Source organism: Amia ocellicauda, unplaced genomic scaffold (genome assembly GCF_036373705.1).
Source record: "Amia ocellicauda isolate fAmiCal2 unplaced genomic scaffold, fAmiCal2.hap1 HAP1_SCAFFOLD_160, whole genome shotgun sequence".
Lineage (NCBI taxonomy): Eukaryota > Metazoa > Chordata > Actinopteri > Amiiformes > Amiidae > Amia > Amia ocellicauda.
The window spans coordinates 62,870-69,293 of record NW_027102723.1 but is presented as its reverse complement, the minus strand read 5'-3'; the positions used below and the strand labels follow the sequence as shown (position 1 = coordinate 69,293).

Genomic DNA, 6,424 nt, shown 5'->3' with positions numbered 1-6,424 from the left:
GAAGCTTCTCACCGTCTTCCCCTGGCAGTCTCAGTGGCCGTGCAAAGCCAAGAAGCACCGTGGCTTGGCTCAGTGGTTTTCAACCCGTGTGCCGTGAGGACTACCCAATTGTGTCGTGAGATTTTTATCCCCTGAAAAATATTATGTCATTTTGTTTGGTCAACTTCATAAATCTTGTATCAAATCAAACTTATTCAAATGTGTGAAAATATTACATTTATACATCACCTGTAGAAAGCGTTTCATAACTGAATTGTTGTGTTTGCCGGACTGAACGCACACCTACACTGAGTTGCAGTGCTATCAGTTGTATCGTAAGGTACACTTATAAATTTCAATTTAAGAAGTGAATTTATAGTATCACCTTATCACGAATCCTGGAATCTTGTAGAACTCAATTTCTGTAATAATTGGACACAGACACCAATTCCAAAGATATAAATTGTTAAATTTATTCAAAAACAAAGACTAAATGTAGCACTACACTAATTATACAAAAGGGAAAAGCTAATTAAAATTCAACTCTAGATCAACAAATCAAAGACAAATCACTTCCGTGACCAAATCAAAGACCATGGGATCGCATATGATAGCACACAAATCGTTTAACAAAAAAGGTTATAAACACATTAACTACAATACCGGTTAGTAAGACGAAGGTGAGTCTCTCGTTAGTATTGTTAGTCAGACATTAAATAACTACGCAGGTTAGTATTTATGTCAGGTAACTTCTCGTTATATATATATCAGTCTCATTTACGTTTAGGTGCCGAGAAAGATCCTATCGTTACTTGTTACCACAATTTCCCTTAACTGATTATTATTCAATGATCAAGGATAGGCAGGGCCACCAATAATCTAACGTCTATTGACTTGTGTCAATTTCAGACTAAACAGTTAAACAGGAATGAGAAGATATTTCTCGGGGTTGACAGATTTTATTTCTAAAATTATCAACAAAACAGTTTAATGCAACACACATTTATATTTAAGAAAACTAAATGATATTACACATTCTAGAGTTTTGAATCACAGAATAACATTTCTAATTGATTTCTCAAATGTCATGAATCATGAACTCCAAACTGTTAAACTTATCTGAACTTCGTCGCAGAGAGGCCTCTCTGTCTTCGGGCTCAGATCACAGCACACGGCACATGGTCCGTGTGGTTTGGAACAAAGGCAGTGCGGTTCGGCTTTGTCCAAGAACTTCCACTCAGTCGAAGCACCTGGAAGTTGGGGTTTCGCGAAATTAGAGTCTTTTCCTAACAGATTTTCCACTGGTTTGAAGGCTCCAAGGTTGTGCACAAAATCTTCTTTGTAAGCAGGGTTCCACCGTAGTTACTTGAAGACAAAGTCTTTGAGGAAAGCAGGGCCCTGTTCGTTCCAAGGGTCAAGTTTCTTAAGACTCAAATAGCTATTTAAATGACTGAACACTTTCATATACATTCGACTTACTCAATTGTCCAGCTGTAAAACTCCACTGATCAGGTGGGCACAGGCGGGCATGCGCAGTCTGTAAAGTTCTTTATTTAATAAAGTCCTTTAAAAGAATTCTTCGTACGGCTCAATCTCCTTCTCCCAGTTTAACTCTTCTGTTGCCGGCAAAGACTTGGTTGGTTTCTGGTTCCGGTTCGGGCAACAGAGCTACAGGTTGAGCTGTGGCAGCGAGTTACTGGTTCAGGTGAGAGAGAAAGAGAGAGAGAGAGATAGAGAGAGAGAGAGAGAGAGAGAGAGACTGTGCACTGTTCCTTATAGTCTGTCAGATCAATAGGTGATTGGTTCTTGAGTTCTTGAGATTGGATTTCGGTTTCAGCCCCCAGTGTCCTAATGGAGGGGGGCTTGATTTATGACTGATGTCAATCCATGCCATCTTTTGGAAATGCCGGTTGGCCCGGGTTCGTAGCTCTATGTCGGGATTTCGGCTCTCGTCCACTTCAAAGAGTTTTTATCACCTACAGGCCCCTTTCTCCAGACATCTCATAGCAGGATTCAACCTATTTGGCCTCTTCTCGGTGCCATCCTCCCCAAAACTGTCACTTTGATGCAAACCAGTTCCAAGCTGATGAGCAAAGGAAATCTGATAACTTTGGGGGTGGAGAGGTCTTCTTTAGATCAGTGTTTCAGCTCAGAGCCCAAATGCTCTTATCAAAATACACCCAACATAACGCTACACAGTGGAACTGCAAGGCAATTGATTAAAGGGACATGTGGTGAATTCCTTTTCATCTTTATACTGTTGTTGGATGTCTCCTGTTCCTCTAAGTCTCATTTGGCCTTGGTTTTCCCCCTCTGTGTTGAATAATCGGGCTCTAAATAGCCCCGGCGTTTCTCCTGCAGTTCTTCGTTCTTTCCACTGCTAGCGCTGCCTTTGTGCAGCTTGTTATAGGATATTGTGAACTGAACCTATTTTGCTGTGAATTTATATTTACTGCGAATAGTTTATTGTGGTTGGTCTTGGTCTGTCTGCACTAAATAAATGATTTGTATCAAGGGATTATTTAGTTTGTCTGTGTACTTTTTTACCTAACCACTAAGGGCCACTCCTTGCACTTCACACATTTGCCCTTTTAATTACTCCCTTACTGACATACTTTAACATGCAATGTGCGTGTGATAATAGTTTTAGCAGCCTGTTGCCATTCAGGTGAGACAATACCTAGTAAATCCTTTTTTTTTTTTTTCATGTTGGTGCGCCGCGAAGGTTTTTGGTCTCAGCAAAGTGTGCCGTGGCATTACAACGCTTGGGAACCACTGGCTTGGCTTGTTGGGCATCCAGGTATGCACTGAGATTACGATCGGCACGATGATTGTCGTTCTCAGGAGAATTGTGTTTCTTTGCTGATCATGTTCTCTGTCGCTTTTTACAAAGTTCTTACAAGTGGCACATTGGGGATGAGGAGCAGAGCATGCTGACACGCATAGCTGTGGACTTCTGCATGGCATGGGGCCACAGGTCATTCCAAGTATTTCAAGACGCCTGCAAATGTGTGGACACGTTGTGTTGGCCCAACCCTCACAGATTGTGCCAAGTCAAGTAGAGATGCATGTTGTGCTGTTCTAAAGTGACACGTCGTCAACGGCAAAAACATCTCTCAGAGTTCCTGGCTTGACTTGCCTCTGGAAGACAACACTTGCCCAGGCTGGATATTTGCCGAAAGAAGCAAAGAGGACTAGACACCTTGCCTAGACACAACTGCATATTTCATTGTCACCTGGAAGGCCATCCAGGCTTTTCACCATCATGGCTCTCGGTCAACAAGGCACCCGAACAGGGACTCGAACCCTGGACCCTCAGATTAAAAGTCTGATGCTCTACCGGCTGAGCTACCCGGGCTTCAGTGAAGTGCTTCACAATGTGTTGGCTTCATGATTGTTCCAGACCGCTTTCTGGCCGGTTTAAAAAACAGGGCTCAGGGTGAAAAGGGTCACATGCATATGAGATGTTTGGGCAATGCGAGTTCTCCACAGCAAATCCGAATTTCCGGTGTTTTCTCCTTGTCCTCATGCAATTCCAATGGCTTGACATTTGGGAGCTCGTCCAAAACCGATGTCAAACCATAATCACTCCTTCCTTCGAGCCGGAATTGAACCAGCGACCTAAGGATGCCCGCTGTCTGAAACCTACAGTCCTCCGCTCTACCAACTGAGCTATCGAAGGGAAGCTTCTCACCGTCTTCCCCTGGCAGTCTCAGTGGCCGTGCAAAGCCAAGAGGCACCGTGGCTTGGCTCAGTGGTTTTCAACCCGTGTGCCGTGAGGACTACCCAATTGTGTCGTGAGATTTTTATCCCCTGAAAAATATTATGTCATTTTGTTTGGTCAACTTCATAAATCTTGTATCAAATCAAACTTATTCAAATGTGTGAAAATATTACATTTATACATCACCTGTAGAAAGCGTTTCATAACTGAAATGTTGTGTTTGCCGGACTGAACGCACACCTACACTGAGTTGCAGTGCTATCAGTTGTATCGTAAGGTACACTTATAAATTTCAATTTAAGAAGTGAATTTATAGTATCACCTTATCACGAATCCTGGAATCTTGTAGAACTCAATTTCTGTGATAATTGGACACAGACACCAATTCCAAAGATATAAATTGTTCAATTTATTCAAAAACAAAGACTAAATGTAGCACTACACTAATTATACAAAAGGGAAAAGCTAATTAAAATTCAACTCTAGATCAACAAATCAAAGACAAATCACTTCCGTGACCAAATCAAAGACCATGGGATCGCATATGATAACACACAAATCGTTAAACAAAAAAGGTTATAAACACATTAACTACAATACCGGTTAGTAAGACGAAGGTGAGTCTCTCGTTAGTATTGTTAGTCAGACATTAAATAACTACGCAGGTTAGTATTTATGTCAGGTAACTTCTCGTTATATATATATCAGTCTCATTTACGTTTAGGTGCCGAGAAAGATCCTATCATTACTTGTTACCACAATTTCCCTTAACTGATTATTATTCAATGATCAAGGATAGGCAGGGCCACCAATAATCTAACGTCTATTGACTTGTGTCAATTTCAGACTAAACAGTTAAACAGGAATGAGAAGATATTTCTCGGGGTTGACAGATTTTATTTCTAAAATTATCAACAAAACAGTTTAATGCAACACACATTTATATTTAAGAAAACTAAATGATATTACACATTCTAGAGTTTTGAATCACAGAATAACATTTCTAATTGATTTCTCAAATGTCATGAATCATGAACTCCAAACTGTTAAACTTATCTGAACTTCGTCGCAGAGAGGCCTCTCTGTCTTCGGGCTCAGATCACAGCACACGACACATGGTCCGTGTGGTTTGGAACAAAGGCAGTGCGGTTCGGCTTTGTCCAAGAACTTCCACTCAGTCGATGCACCTGGAAATTGGGGTTTCGCGAAATTAGAGTCTTTTCCAAACAGATTTTCCACTGGTTTGAAGGCTCCAAGGTTGTGCACAAAATCTTCTTTGTAAGCAGGGTTCCACCGTAGTTACTTGAAGACAAAGTCTTTGAGGAAAGCAGGGCCCTGTTCGTTCCAAGGGTCAAGTTTCTTAAGACTCAAATAGCTATTTAAATGACTGAACACTTTCATATACATTCGACTTACTCAATTGTCCAGCTGTAAAACTCCACTGATCAGGTGGGCACAGGCGGGCATGCGCAGTCTGTAAAGTTCTTTATTTAATAAAGTCCTTTAAAAGAATTCTTCGTACGGCTCAATCTCCTTCTCCCAGTTTAACTCTTCTGTTGCCGGCAAAGACTTGGTTGGTTTCTGGTTCCGGTTCGGGCAACAGAGCTACAGGTTGAGCTGTGGCAGCGAGTTACTGGTTCAGGTGAGAGAGAAAGAGAGAGAGAGAGATAGAGAGAGAGAGAGAGAGAGAGAGAGACTGTGCACTGTTCCTTATAGTCTGTCAGATCAATAGGTGATTGGTTCTTGAGTTCTTGAGATTGGATTTCGGTTTCAGCCCCCAGTGTCCTAATGGAGGGGGGCTTGATTTATGACTGATGTCAATCCATGCCATCTTTTGGAAATGCCGGTTGGCCCGGGTTCGTAGCTCTATGTCGGGATTTCGGCTCTCGTCCACTTCAAAGAGTTTTTATCACCTACAGGCCCCTTTCTCCAGACATCTCATAGCAGGATTCAACCTATTTGGCCTCTTCTCGGTGCCATCCTCCCCAAAACTGTCACTTTGATGCAAACCAGTTCCAAGCTGATGAGCAAAGGAAATCTGATAACTTTGGGGGTGGAGAGGTCTTCTTTAGATCAGTGCTTCAGCTCAGAGCCCAAATGCTCTTATCAAAATACACCCAACATAACGCTACACAGTGGAACTGCAAGGCAATTGATTAAAGGGACATGTGGTGAATTCCTTTTCATCTTTATACTGTTGTTGGATGTCTCCTGTTCCTCTAAGTCTCATTTGGCCTTGGTTTTCCCCCTCTGTGTTGAATAATCGGGCTCTAAATAGCCCCGGCGTTTCTCCTGCAGTTCTTCGTTCTTTCCACTGCTAGCGCTGCCTTTGTGCAGCTTGTTATAGGATATTGTGAACTGAACCTATTTTGCTGTGAATTTATATTTACTGCGAATAGTTTATTGTGGCTGGTCTTGGTCTGTCTGCACTAAATAAATGATTTGTATCAAGGGATTATTTAGTTTGTCTGTGTACTTTTTTACCTAACCACTAAGGGCCACTCCTTGCACTTCACACATTTGCCCTTTTAATTACTCCCTTACTGACATACTTTAACATGCAATGTGCGTGTGATAATAGTTTTAGCAGCCTGTTGCCATTCAGGTGAGACAATACCTAGTAAATCCTTTTTTTTTTTTTTCATGTTGGTGCGCCGCGAAGGTTTTTGGTCTCAGCAAAGTGTGCCGTGGCATTACAACGCTTGGGAACCACTGGCTTGG

General features: G+C 41.9%; 2 non-coding genes across 2 annotated transcripts; both read right to left on the bottom strand.

Moving 5' to 3' along the window:
- Positions 1-3,264: 3,264 nt before the first annotated feature.
- On the bottom strand, positions 3,265-3,337 carry trnak-uuu (transfer RNA lysine (anticodon UUU)). The gene has a single exon. It is a non-coding gene; the product is annotated as a tRNA-Lys (tRNA).
- Positions 3,338-3,572: 235 nt separating this feature from the next.
- trnay-gua (transfer RNA tyrosine (anticodon GUA)) lies at positions 3,573-3,661 on the bottom strand. Its single transcript is given in 2 exon segments — positions 3,573-3,608; positions 3,625-3,661. It is a non-coding gene; the product is annotated as a tRNA-Tyr (tRNA).
- Between the last annotated feature and the right edge of the window lie 2,763 nt (positions 3,662-6,424).